Raw genomic sequence first — 13899 nt, 5'->3', positions numbered from 1 at the left:
TCTTTCTGCTATATGGCTTTTTAGGAAACAAGGATTTTTCCTTAAAAAAACGCGACATTGTGACCCAGTTCATTGGAAAACTAAAGTTGGTTTTTGCATGTCAGTGAATTGATGTGGAATTTTCTGTTCTTTAGGATATGTAAGGCAGTTTTAAGCTTTGTGTTTATAATGAGTAAAATATTGCTTATTATGAAATGTATCTCGATATTGGATATTGAAATGATTTGAAAGACAAATCAGTTGGATTTTCTTTAGACCTCTTAATTTGATAAACATTAGATTTCCTTCCTAACCTAAGAGAATATAGTTATTAAACCATTTCATTTCCCTTTGCAACACAATTGGACTGTACTTAGTGTGTATCTGTTTCCTAGTAAATTTCCCCCGGACCAACCACTAGAAAAAAAAAATTCTGAATTTTTCTATATAAGTGGAGGCTTTTCTTCTTTGTCTTGGAATTTTTTTTTTTTTTCGGTACGCGGGCCTCTCACTGTTGTGGCCTCTCCCGTTGCTGAGCACAGGTTCCGGGCGCGCAGGTTCAGCGGCCATGGCTCACGGGCGCAGCCGCTCCGCGGCATGTGGGATCTTCCCGGACCGGAGCACGAACCCGTGTCCCCTGCATCGGCAGGCGGACTCTCAACCAGTGCGCCACCAGGGAAGCCCTGGAAATGTTTTTATCAGATTAATTTTCTTGTGCTGCATCTCTGGTGTATTTAAAGAAATTTAATTCTGTTTCTCCCTCTTGGCATGAAGTGCAAACTAAAATTAGGCAGGCCAAGAAAGTATTCCAGGAGCACTTTTTCTGAGGCTTTAAAGCCAAAATAAAATATTCTGTCAAAGGAAGAAAAATCATTGGGGCCACTTAATGATCATTATGGAAAAGATTTGTTCTGGTAGAAAAATAGGCCGAAATTTACCTGTGTTTTAAATTGGAAGTTGGAGATACTAAATAAAATAATAAATGCATAGGATGTTCTAGATCTAATCATGATTTCTCTATATCTAAATTGGAAATGGTCAAATCACTAGTCCTGGGTCAAATGTACATAACTGTTTTGAAGGAATAAGGGTGATATATGAAGGTGAGTGGACCAAAGCATAACATTTCTTAAAAAAGAGTTCGTGTGATTCTCATCCACTAAAAAAATTTTAGAAAGGATCTTAGAAGCCACAGATTCCATATCTGACCAAATGTAAGAATGAATGATGAAAGACAGGTTTACTGAATACTTACACTTAAGTATTTTGTCATGGGAGAGGTTCTATAACTTGGAGATTGTCTGATCTCTTGGACAGTTCTTAAAGGTCCCATGTAAGTAAAGAAGTTGCACACTGAGTTGGTGTTCAGTTTTGTTTTGTTTTTTACTGAAGAACTGAAGACAGTTTCCATGGTAGGGGTTGGGAGAATACTAGTGTCTACCTCAGATATGCAACACAGGGAAAAGTAACCACTTCTATGGATTGATAGTTGCTGTAATCTTTTTTGGAACTCACTTTTATGTTTAGTCTGAGCCATCTCTGTTTTTCGTATAAGGCCACTGCTCTGCAAAATTGTACCTCTGTTTGAAATGCCTCCATAAAGCTTCAGAGAATTCTCCCTTGCTTTTTTCTGAGACTTGGTGAAGAGCCTTTTGTACCTCCTTATTCAGCCTCTATCTGATTTTATAGATTCTCATATATGGTAGTCTTGAGCCTTCTGGATTTGAAGCCTGTTAGTCTTGTCACTCACCTTATTGCCTGTCTTACTGATCATTGTGTTTACCTGAGTTGTTTGGTTTTGTGTATTATCTTTCTTTAGGTATTTCAAGGAAAAATGAACACAGTACAGCAGTTAGGGACAGACTGTGGCTTTCTATAGGGCTAGAATAGTTTTTTCAGTGTTTTCATTGATAATCTTTCTGAGACCCTTTCTGATAATGCTTGGCATTTTGTCTTTTTGGCTACAGAATCACAGTCTCTTGGATCTTCTGAAAATAGTCTGTAGCAGTGCTGTCCAATAGAAAATGCTCAGAAATGTGAGCCTCAAATTGTTAAATTTTTTAAAGTAAAAAGAAACAGGTGCCGGAGCCTGTGCTCCACAACGGGAGAGGCCACAACAGTGAGAGGCCCGCGTACCGCAAAAAAACCAAAAAAAAACAGGTGAAATCAATCTTAGTAATATTTTATTTAACCCAATTTCAACATGCAATTAATATAAAATTACTAACATAATACCTTGTCTTTTTTTTTGTATTAAGTCTACAAAATGTGGTATATGTTTTACATTTACAATACATCCCAGTTTGGCTCAGCCACATTTCAGGTGCTCAATAGCTACATGTGGTAGTAGGTTTCCTATGGGACAGTGCACACTTCTAATGACTTCCTAGACCCTTTTCTAGAATTTCAGAGCTGAGAGAGAATCAGAGTTTGCCTAGTTCTGTATTCTCACTTTACTGAGGGGGAACTGAGCTTTGTAGAGTTTATGATCTGCCTGAGGATGTCCAGCTAATCAGTGAATTAAGTTGGAAAGCCTCTTTGTGCAGAGCTCTTTCTGATACAGTTAATAGCCTTTTAGGATGGCAAATAGCATACTTTTCTAAGTATGTCTTCCACTTAATCACCTTTCTTTTTACCTTCCGTTCTGAGTACATTAGAGTGCTTTCTTCTGATGGTGTGCCTTGTACTTCCCTGCTTCTTTGCTTCTGCTTAGTCTCTTTCTTTCACCTACTTAATACTTATATAGCACAAATATTAAATCATTTAATACTGTGTGAGTTGGGTACTAACATTTGCCCCATATTACAGACAGGTATCTCAAGCACAGGCAGATTAAGTAACTTTTCAAAGGCATATAGCTAGTAGATAAGTGAAGGAGCTGCATTCAGACCTAGGCAGTCTGGCTCCAGGGTTCACGTCCATATCTACCACTTATGTTTCCTCTATACAATACCCTTCATGCCCCTTTTAATTTTATTTATTTATTTTTTGGCCGCGCCAAATGGCTTGTGGAATCTTAGTTCCCCTACCAGGGATCGAACCCCGGGCCCACAGCAGTGAAAGCGCAGAGTCCTAACCACTGGACCACCAGGGAATTCCCCTCCATGCCCTTTTTAGCTCTAGCTCAGATGTCACTTTCTCCATACAGGACTCCTGGATTCCATAGTCAGAATTATTAGTAATGGTTAGAATTTACACAGCTACTTACAGTTTTCAGAGTACCTTCATGTCCACTCTATCACTGTGATAGGCAGAGCAAATATCAGGACTTGATAAGGTTTAAGTGATTTTTGCCACAGTGAGTCAGCAGAGTATGTACCTGAATTTATTTGCTATTTAAAATTTCCATTCTGGAATTCCCTGGTGGTCCAGTGGTTAGGACTCGGTGCTTTTGCTGCCATGGCCCATGTTCAATATCTGGTCCGGGAACTAAGATCCCGCAAGATGTTTGGCAAGGCCAAAATATTTTCCATTCTTTCTGTTCTATACTAACCTTTGGCCCATAGCACTTTCTGTTTCATTTTACTACCACTTGTATTGTTCTGTCTTGTATGATAGTAAATATACCTGTCTCCACCATTAGACTGCAAGCTTCTTGAAGGGCCAGGATCATATCTTGTTTATTTTTGTATTCTCCACAGTCTTAGAACACTGCCTTGTATGTGATAGACACTCAGTTAAGGTGTGTTGAATCAAACCGTACTGCTTTACAACAGACATTTCTTTAACTGTCTCCTGTGTCAAGTACTATTCCCTGTGGATGCTAGAGATAGAATTTGGCACTTCGCTCTGTCTTTGAGGGGCTCTCAATATAGTAGGGGAGATAGAGAGGTAAACAAATGATCATTGCGTAGTTTGGTAGGTGCTAAAATAGAGAGCTGTCCAGCATATCGGAGAACATAGAAGAAGCAGCATCTAACTCTGGAGCCACAGATGGTTTCACAAAGGAGGAACAATGAGAGGATGAGCAGAGTTTTTTCAGGTAGACAAGACAGGAAGGAAAGAACATGAAGCAGAAGAAATACCATGTGCAATGGTATAGCTTAATCTAAAAGAAGATGGCTGGTCAACTTGAAGTAGTTTGGTATGGCTTGAGGTGGTGCAGAGAAGACAGGCAGAGACCAAATCATGGAAGATGAGGCTGATAAACTTGAATTTTTATCTTTGAGATGGTTCATGTATAAACACTTTGAAATGTTTTTATATTTTAGGGAAAAACAAATAAATCATGCTTGGTGATATTTTAAAAAATATGGCTAACTGAAAAGTAGATTCAAAGGAAACTATTAGAGAGATACACTGTTGTATGTAGTAGGAATATGACAAAATCATAAAGGTGATATCTGAATGGAGTTTGGGAAACACTATCATAGAGGAGTGTCCTTGAGAGGTTTTTAAGGGGGGCAGTGACAGGTTTTAGGAATTTTCTAGCAGCATTATGGACCTTGGATTGGAATGGGACAAAAATGTCATAGGAGCAATAGACCAGGTGACATGAAAGCTTTTGAAGTAAGCCAGTAACAAGTGGTTGTGGTGTTTAAAAGGAAATGAAGATGGTATAATAGGACCTGTTGACAGATTATGTCTAGGTTTGAGAGAGAGAAGAGTTTAGTGTAATCTCTTAGTTTCTGGCATGGATTACTTAGTAAATACTAATAACTAGATTAAGGCATACAAGGGAGTTTGGTTTGGGCCAGACTGAATTTGAGATGCTGCCAAGTCAAGACACTGAGGCAGAAACGTTCAGAAAACTGTTGGATAAACAGATCTGTTGGGTAACAAATATTTATTGATTACCAAATGTGCTCCAGACACTGTTCTAATAGTGTTAAACTCAGGAGAAAGGTCTAGACCAGTGGTTCTCAGCTGGGGGTGATTTTGCCCCCGAGCGGATATTTGGCGATGTCGGGAGACACTTGTAGATTTTCGCAGTTATCTAGGGGGTGTAAAGGCCAGATGTTGCTGAACATCATACAGTGCACAGGACAGCAGCCCCCACAACAGAGAGTTGTCGGTAGTGCCAGGGCTCAGAAACCCTGGTTTTTACTGAAGGTACAGATATTTCCTTCTGGATTGTTAGCGTGTGAATATCATTGTCATCTTGGATTCCCGCTCCCACTCTTCATTCCCAGTGATTTGTTATAGTAGAGACTCTATTCAAAGGCTGTGTAGAATATAATCTTAGATAGATTTTTATTTCTTAAGAAGAGATTTTGTAAATACCAGTATGTAAAAGTAAATAAAGGAAATAGTATGTTTCCAATAACAAGATCAGCTAAACGAAGAATTACAGAAATTCAAACCCCAGTGTATTTGAGGGGCAAGAGAGAACAGGGAGACAGGAGCAGAGAATAGAGTGGATCTGTAAACAAGTATCTTGAGGAAAACGTAGAGAAGGGAAATAGGGTCTCCTAAGAATGGGTCCATGAACCTCTACTTTTTCAAGGATTAGAAATTAATTAGGCACCGTGGGGAGAAATGGATGTAGTTTGCCCTAAATTTGGGATAAGATTGAGAATCTTGCCTCAGTGACTGCTTTGGGGCAGAAAGAGAAACGAACCATGCTTCCTACAAATCAAGCTGCAAAAAAAAGCTGTGAAGGGCTTTGGAGGAGCCTCTCCCATGGCAAGACTGGGCTCTGAGAGGCCAGTGTGTGTGTAGTTGGCTGACATGTGTAGAGTTTGTGCTGAGATTTCATAGACTTCTTATTTTTATGTGTTCTTGACATGAATTTGTAAGTGCTGCTGAACTGGAGTGATGAGAGGCAGTGGCTTTGGCTTAGAGGCTTAGTGCTCTAAGTCCTCTGTTGGGACTGCAGAAGTGGCAGTTATAGGAGGCAGCTGTTAACTTCACTCAAGTTAGCGTGCCTGGCCTCGGGTTGAAGATGTTGCTTTAGTAGTTTACATGGTTCCCTAGGCACTCACTGGCTTTTGGTAGGGTTTCACAGTGATGCTCTTTAGCTAATGGTCTCCTGTTACTTTCAGATCAGCCCTGGGGGGTTTGGGCCAGTCACCATAAGTGACTTGCAGTTCAGGAGGCATTATGGGCCAGGAGAGCCAGTCATATGTGGGTGCAAATTCTGCAGCATTCAAAATGGGAACTATAGAGTCCCTCACGAATCTGTGCTGTGATTAGTTTCAGAATGTTAAATGATAACTCACTTTGTTCTAAAAAGTATATAGAGTGGTTTACAAAGCAGCATTCAATATAGCAAGATAAATTATATTCAGAATAAGTAAGAAAAATGAGACAAAAAGAAAATAAAGATAGGAAACCAAGATGGAGCCAATAGGAAAAATAAGAATAGTACATATAAAATAAAAGCTATGATGACTGGGTTACTTCTTTGAGATTAGGCCTTAAGCTTTCTAGGAGCCTTCAGAAAGATGTAAACTGATCAATTAAAAAAAATTTACAGAGTCTGTAAGATGATAAAAATAAGCTTCTCAGGGAAATCACATCTATCCTTGATGGAAGAAACAAAGAGACATTCCTCCCCCAGTCCTCCTTGAAGGCAACTATTTAATCACGGCATCCTGTGCACTTTGTTTATAGTCCACGCAATGACAAGCTCTGTAGAGGACTGTTTCCTATAATGTCCTTTACTACAGGTTGATAGTATGACATTAAAGTGCAATTTGGGAAAAAGCGATTGGGAACGGAGTACAGTGTAATGCAGGGTGAGGACAACCCTCTCTAGAGGACAGTCTGGCTTAATTCATGGTGGAGTTTATAGTAGGTTGGTTTGTTTGGGTAACATACTAATAATTGATCTTTAAAGGGGTGTACACCAAATTTGGTGGAGCCCCCAAATTTACAAGAGTGGACAAGAGGAGAGATCAACATTATACGCTTATGTCAGAGAATGTATTAGGTATGGGCCCTGACCTTCACTGATGGAAGTTAGACCTGTTCTTAAAAGGTGTGCAATCTGAAAGAGTGTGGATGGGACAAGTGCCTGAGAACGAGCAGGCCTCCTGGCAACAAACAGAAAACTCTGCCCACTCCTGGACAAATTACAGCAAAGCACTTCTGCAGATACCTTGGTGGAATTCTCTTTGAGGAGGTTTGGTGAGGGTACCTGAAAAAAATCGCAAATATTAATTGAGCAAGGCATTATACCTAAGAAAGGTGGGTAAGGTCCTGAGATAGGTACTTTAAAACATCACTATATTGTTTTATTTTTAAAATTGTATAGTTTCAGAAAGTACATTTAAAAGTATAAATTGTTGCTCTATGAGGCTAACCTAAAAAAAGTAGTGCTCTTTTTTCTGGCTGACTGAGAAGGGAGGTGGTAATGAAAGACTATAAAAAAATACAGGCCAATCATGGCATATTTGTTCTTTGGAACTACCCTTAAGCTAGATGGAAGTGAGTTAGGGTGAAAAAAAAATGCAAACAGTAATTGTAAACTTTGGGAGCTAATTACTATACAAATAATAAATTATATATCACAGGTCTAATGGATTATAATAGAAAGAGGATGTTGTACAACACTGATCTTTTGAAATTGATTGGGAGGACAGCTACCTCTATCCACAAGGAGTAGATTTGAGTGGTTATGGTCAACGTGGTAATTATTATTTTTAAAGAGGTAATATATATTATTAATTTAAAAATAACAGTTTTATGAGATATAATTCACATATCATAAAATTAATTTTTAAAGTGTATAATTCAGTGGGGCTTTTTTCCCAGTGGGTTTTACTATACTTACAGAGTTGTGCAAACATTGCCATAATCAATGTTAGAACATTGTTATCATCCCAAAGAGAAACTATACCCATCAACAGAAACTCCCCGTTACCCCTTACCTCAAAGTCCAGCCCTAAGCAACCATTAATCTATTTTATATCTTCATGGATTTGCCTATTCCAGGCATTTCAGATAAATTGAGTCATATATTGAGTTGGCTAAAAAGTTCCTTCGGGTTTTCCCATAAGGTGTTACGGAACTTTTTGGCCAACTCAATATATATATATATTTTAAAATAAATTTATTTGTTTATTTATTTATTCTTGGCTGTGTTGGGTCTTCATTGCTGCGCGCGGGCTCTCTCCAGCTGTGGCGAGCAGGGGCCACTCCTTGCCGTGGTGCATGGGCTTCGCATTGCGGTGCTTGTTGCAGAGCACAGGCTCCAGGCACACAGGCCCCAGCGGCTGTGGCACACAGGCTCAGCAGTGGGGCTCGCAGACTCCAGAGCTCAGGCTCAGCAGTTGTGGCGCACAGGCTTAGTTGCTCTACGGCATGTGGGATCCTCCCGGACCAGGGCTCGAACCCGTGTCCCCTGCATTGGCAGGTGGATTCTTCACCACTGAGCCATCAGGGAAGCCCCTTCATGCTTTTTTAAAAAGTAAAATAAATAAACAAAGATGAAAGTGGAATGCGTTTTGGTTGACATCTCTGGCAACTGCTGTTTTGGGTTTGATGTATATCCTCCTAGCTTATTTTATTTTATTATTTTTTCATTTTACTGCGTTGGGTCTTAGTTGTGGTACGTGGGATCTTCATTGAGGCATGTGGGATCTTTTGTTGTGGCGCTCCGGCTCTTCGATGTGGTGTGCAGGCGGGCTCAGTAGTTTCGCCGCATGGGCTTAGTTGCCCTGAGGTATGTGGGATCTTAGTTCCCCGACCAGGGATCGAACCCGCGTCCCCTGCATTGGAAGGCAGATTCTTAACTGCTGGACCACCAGGGAAGTCCCCCAGGTTGGTATTTCTATTTTGTGGATGAGGAAACTGAGGCACAGAGAGATGAAGTAACTTAGCAGGGTTACACAGCTAAGTAACAGACAGTAAGCTAAGTAATAGGTAGTAAGAAGTTGAGGTGATATTGTTCTGTGATCTCTTTGACTTCAGAGACTGTGCTCTTAACCTCTGAACTGTGCCATTGTGTTACTTGTGTAAGATATCCTGCAATTGGTACTTGTTGATTTAGGAGTAAAGGAGTATTCTCTCTGGGCCCTACTCTATTCCTCCAAAATTTGACCTTCCATCAGTATTTTCTTTTTTTTAAATTTTGTTTATTTTATTTATTTTTGGCTGTGTCGGGCTGTCGTTGGCTTTCTCTAGCTGTGGCGAGAGGCGGCTACTCTTCGTTGAGATGTGCAGGCTTCTCATTGTGGTGGCTTCTCTTGTGGAGCATGGGCTCTAGGAGCACAGGCTTCAGTAGTTGTGGTACGCGGGTTCAGTAGTTGTGGCTCGCGGGCTCTAGAGTGCAGGCTCAGTAGATGTGGCGCACGGGCTTAGTTGCTCCACGGCATGTGGGATCTCCCCGGACCAGGGCTCGAACCCATGTCCCCTGCATTGGCAGGCGGATTCTTTACCACTGCGCTGCTAGGGAAGCCCCTTCCATCAGTATTGAACATAGCTGATTACTCCTCTTTTGAAACATTTTCTTCACCGGACTTCCACAATACTACACTCTCATGGTTTCCTTTGTACCTCATCAAGCAGTCCCTTTTGCTGGTTCCTCCTTCTGTCCCTAACTTCTGTGTGAAGTATTAAGACTCCTTTTTGTAACTTATCCTTTTCCCTATTTGTAAGCAGCCACTTTAGTTGTCTCTTCTAGTCTCATGACTTGAAATATATATTTCCTGACAATCTCCAAATTGGTCTCTCTAGCCTGCATCCTTTTCCTTGAATTCAGGACTCACTGGGTCAGCTGTTTACAGCACATCTTAGGCACTTTGAAGTCTGACAGCCATTGCAGACTTAGTGTGTCAAAATCAAATTCTTACAGCCAAATAGTGGAAAGAACCCAAATGTCCAGCAACTGATGAATGGATAAGCAAAATGTGGTAAATACATACAATGGAATATTATTCAACTATAAAGAAGAACAAACAAATCATGTATGTTACAATGTGGATGAACTTTAAAAACATATGTTAAGTGAAAGAAGCCAGTCACAAAAGGCCCCATTTCTAGATGTCCAGAATGAACAAATCCATAGACACAGCAGACTAGTGATTGCCTAGGGCTGTGGGGTGGGGTTGTGGGAGGTGGGAGATGAGTGCCAATGAGTATACAGTTTCTTTTTGGGGTGATGAGAATGTTCTAAAATTGATTATGGTGATGGTTGCCCAACAGTGAACATGCTGAAAACCATTTATACATTAAAGGGGTGAATTTTACAATGTGTGAATTATATATATATTATATCTCAATGAAGTTGTTAAAAAAGCCCCACAAATTCCTGGTTCCCCGTCCCCCAAACAAAACCCAGACAAATCAAAACAATCATAAAAAAATAATTGAGAAACACTGGGCTTATTAAAATTAAAAACTTCGCTCTGCATGGGAATTCCCTGGTGGTCCAGTGGTTAGGATTTCATGCTGTCACTGCTGAGGGCCCAGGTTTGATCCCTGGTCAGGGAACTAAAATCCCACAAGCCACACAGCCAAAAAAAAAAAAAAGAATATTAAAAAAACAAACAAAAACGTTGCTCTGCAAAAGACGCTTTCAAGAGAATGAGAAGGCAAGCCACGGACTGGGAGAAAATATTTGTGAAAGACATGTCTGATAAGGGACTTTTATCCAGAATAAACAAAACACTCTTAAAACTCAGCAGTAGGAAAACAAACAACCCTATTAAAAATGGGCCAAATGGGCTTCCCTGGTGGCTCAGTGGTTAAGAATCCGCCTGCCAATGTAGGAGACACAGGTTCGAGCTCTGGTCCGGGAAGATCCCACATGCCGCAGAGCAGCTAAGCCCGTGTGCCACAACTACTGAGCCTGCGCTCTAGAGCCCGCGTGCCACAACTACTGGGCCCATGTGCTGCAACTACTGAAGCCTGCATGCCTAGAGCCCATGCTCTGCAACAAGAGAAGCCACCGCAATGAGAAGCCTGCACACCACGACGAAGAGTAGCCCCCACTCACCGCAACTAGAGAAAGCCCATGCACAGCAACGAAGACCCAACACAGCCAAAAGAAAAAAAAGGGCCAAAGACTTGAACAGATACCTCAGCAAAGAAGATATATAGATGACAAATAAGCCTATGAAAAGGCACTCCATATCATATGTCATTAGGGAGATGCAAATTAAAGCAAGGTGGGAATTCCCCAGCGATCCAGTGGTTAGGACTCTTGCTTTCACTGCCGAGGGCCCAGGTTCAGTCCTTGGTCAGGGAACTGAGATCCCACAGTCCGCGTGGTACGGCCAAAAACAAAACAAAACAAAAACAACAACAAGGCAGTACCACTACACACCTATTAGAATGGCCAGAATCCAAGACACTGACAGCACCAAACACTGGCAAAACTGTAGAGCAACGGAAACTCTCACTCATTGTTGATGGTGATGCAGACTAGTACAGTCACTTTGGAAGATCATTTAGCAGTTTCTTACCAAACTAAACACCCTTACCATATGATGTAGCAGTCATGGTGTTTATCCAAATGAGTTGAAAACTTAACATCCACTGTAAAACCTATACACAGATGTTTATGGCAGCATTATTCATAATTGCCAAAATTTGAAAGCAACCAAGATGTCCTTCAGTAGACAAATGGTTAAATAAACTGGTACATTGAGATAATGGAATATTATTCAGCGCTAAAAAGAAATGAGCTATCAAGCCATGGAGAGACAGACATGAAGGAAGCTTAAATGCGTATTACTACGTGAAAGAAGCCAACCTGAAAAGACAACGTATGTATGATTCCAACTATATGACATTCTAGAAAAGGCAAAACTATGGTGATAGTAAAAAGATCAGTGGTTTCCATCCTTTCCCCATACCTTGCCCGGTATATCTCTTAAATGTGGATGTCATCTGTATCCTTTATCACATCCTTTAGTAAACTGGTAAATGCAAGTGTTTCCCTGAGTTCTGTGAGCTGCTCTAGCAAATTATTCAAACCTAAGGAGGAGGTCTTTGGAACCTCTGATCTATACCCGGTTGGTTAGAAGCGCAGGTGATAACCTGGGCTTGCAACTGGTGTCTGAAGTGTGTGTGTATATTGGCAGGGGAGTTGTGGGGGGGGGCAGTGTTGTGGGACTGAGCCCTTAACCTGTGGGATCTGACACTATCTCTGGTAGATAATGTCAGAATTGAGTTAAATCGTAGGATACCCTGCTGGTGTTGCAGAGAATTGCATATTGTAGGGAGAAAAAACCTTGGTGACCAGGAGTGTCAAAACTGTGAGTGTTCTGTGTGACTAGTAAGGGAGACACATAGGAAAGAAGCACAAAGTAGGGAAGAACTGAGTTTTCCCCTACATAGGAAGGAAAAAGCTGAGGTTTTTTGTTTTTGTTTTTTTTAAACAAATGCAAAGTGGAACTGAAGGAGCCTTAGAGACCATCTTTCATGATAAACTTAAGGCTCTGAGTTCAGAAACATTGTTTCACTCACCAGTGTCTGTTCCTTTCACAAATAATGGATGGATTATATATCTGGACCAAGGATTGTTTATTGAAGCATCTGAGGGTTGTAGGAAATTCAGCACAGAAGGAGCTCCCTACTCAGGGCCAGAAGGACTCCAGGCCAAAAAGGTGATCTTGCCTTTGAGGTGATATTTGAAGATCAGGAACTTATCCTATGAATAGGAGCAAACCTTTTTATTTTGAAGATGTTTTAAACAGCTTGATTTCCCCTCATTTTTGGGGGGGGGACTTTTTTCTTGCTCTTCCTCCCCCCTCCCATTGTGAGTTCTCTCCTATGCTTGCCTCTGTGTAAAGTGTTGTAGCTATAACTGTTTTTGTTTGTTTGTTTGTTTGTTTGTTTGCGGTACGCGGGCCTCTCACTGTTGTGGCCTCTCCCGTTGCGGAGCACAGGCTCCGGATGCGCAGGCTCAGCGGCCATGGCTCGCGGGCCCAGCCGCTCCGCGGCATGAGGGATCTTCCCGGAACGGGGCACGAATCCATGTCCCCTGCATCGGCAGGCGGACTCTCAACCACTGCGCCGCCAGGGAAGCCCGCTATAACTGTTAAAGTGTGTCTCTCATATATTTAAGTAAATTGTAGCATTTAGATTCCTTAATTAATGTTTAAAATCATTTCATTATGCTTGTGTAGTTTAACTTGTCCTTTCTTGGCAGATCTTCATAAAATCTAGTAGGGCCTCTGACTGTAGTATTAACTGGTCTCAGATGGAAGGAAGATTCCCCCCCAGTTCTTTTTTTTTTTTTTAATATTTATTTTGGCTGTGCCAGGTCTCAGTTGCAGCACGCTGGATCTTCGTTGCGGCATGCAGACTTCTTTAGTTGCGGCATGCGGACTTCTTAGTTGTGGCATGTGAACTCTTAGTTGTGGCATGCAAACTCTTGGTTGTAGCATGCACGTGGGATCTAGTTCCCTGACCAGGGATCACACCTGGACCCCCTGCATTGGGAGCATGGAGTCTTACCTACTGGACCACCAGGGAAGTCCCTAGAGTTCTTTTTTTAAAAATTAATTCCTTAATTAATTTTTGGCTGTGTTGGGTCTTTGTTGCTGCATGCAGGCTTTCTCTAGTTGCGGCGAGCGGGGGCTACTCTTTGTTGCGGTGCGTGGACTTCTCATTGCAGTGGCTTCTCTTTGTTGTGGAGCACGGGCTCTAGGCGCGTGGGCTTCGGTAGTTGTGGCTTGTGGGCTATAGAGTGGAGGCTCAGTAGTTGTGATGCATGGGCTTAGTTGCTCCGCGGCACGTGGGATCTTCCCGGACCAGGGCTCGAACCCGTGTCCCCTGCGTTGGCAGGCAGATTCTTTATTTATATTTATTTTTGGCCGCGTTCAGTCTTTGTTGCTGTGCGCGGGCTTTCTCTAGTTGTGGCGAGCAGGGGCTACTCTTTGTTGCGGTGCATGGGCTTCTCATTGCAGTGGCTTCTCGTTGCGGAGCACAGGCTCTAGGCGCGTGGGCTTCAGCAGTTGTGGCATGCGGGCTCTAGAGTGCAGGCTCAGTAGTTGTAGTGCACGGGCTTAGTTGCTGCACGGCATG

General features: G+C 41.7%; 1 protein-coding gene and 1 non-coding gene across 3 annotated transcripts in view; both read left to right on the top strand.

The window, feature by feature from the left end:
* PPP6C (protein phosphatase 6 catalytic subunit) overlaps window positions 1-13899 on the top strand; it is a 29413-nt gene that overhangs the window by 1548 nt on the left and 13966 nt on the right. The window lies entirely within an intron of this gene.
* On the top strand, window positions 10284-10356 carry TRNAD-GUC (transfer RNA aspartic acid (anticodon GUC)). The gene has a single exon. It is a non-coding gene; the product is annotated as a tRNA-Asp (tRNA).

This window comes from Tursiops truncatus, chromosome 6, assembly GCF_011762595.2.
Source record: "Tursiops truncatus isolate mTurTru1 chromosome 6, mTurTru1.mat.Y, whole genome shotgun sequence".
NCBI lineage: Eukaryota > Metazoa > Chordata > Mammalia > Artiodactyla > Delphinidae > Tursiops > Tursiops truncatus.
Note: the sequence above shows the minus strand (reverse complement) of the source record. Positions and strands in the feature narration are given on the sequence as shown.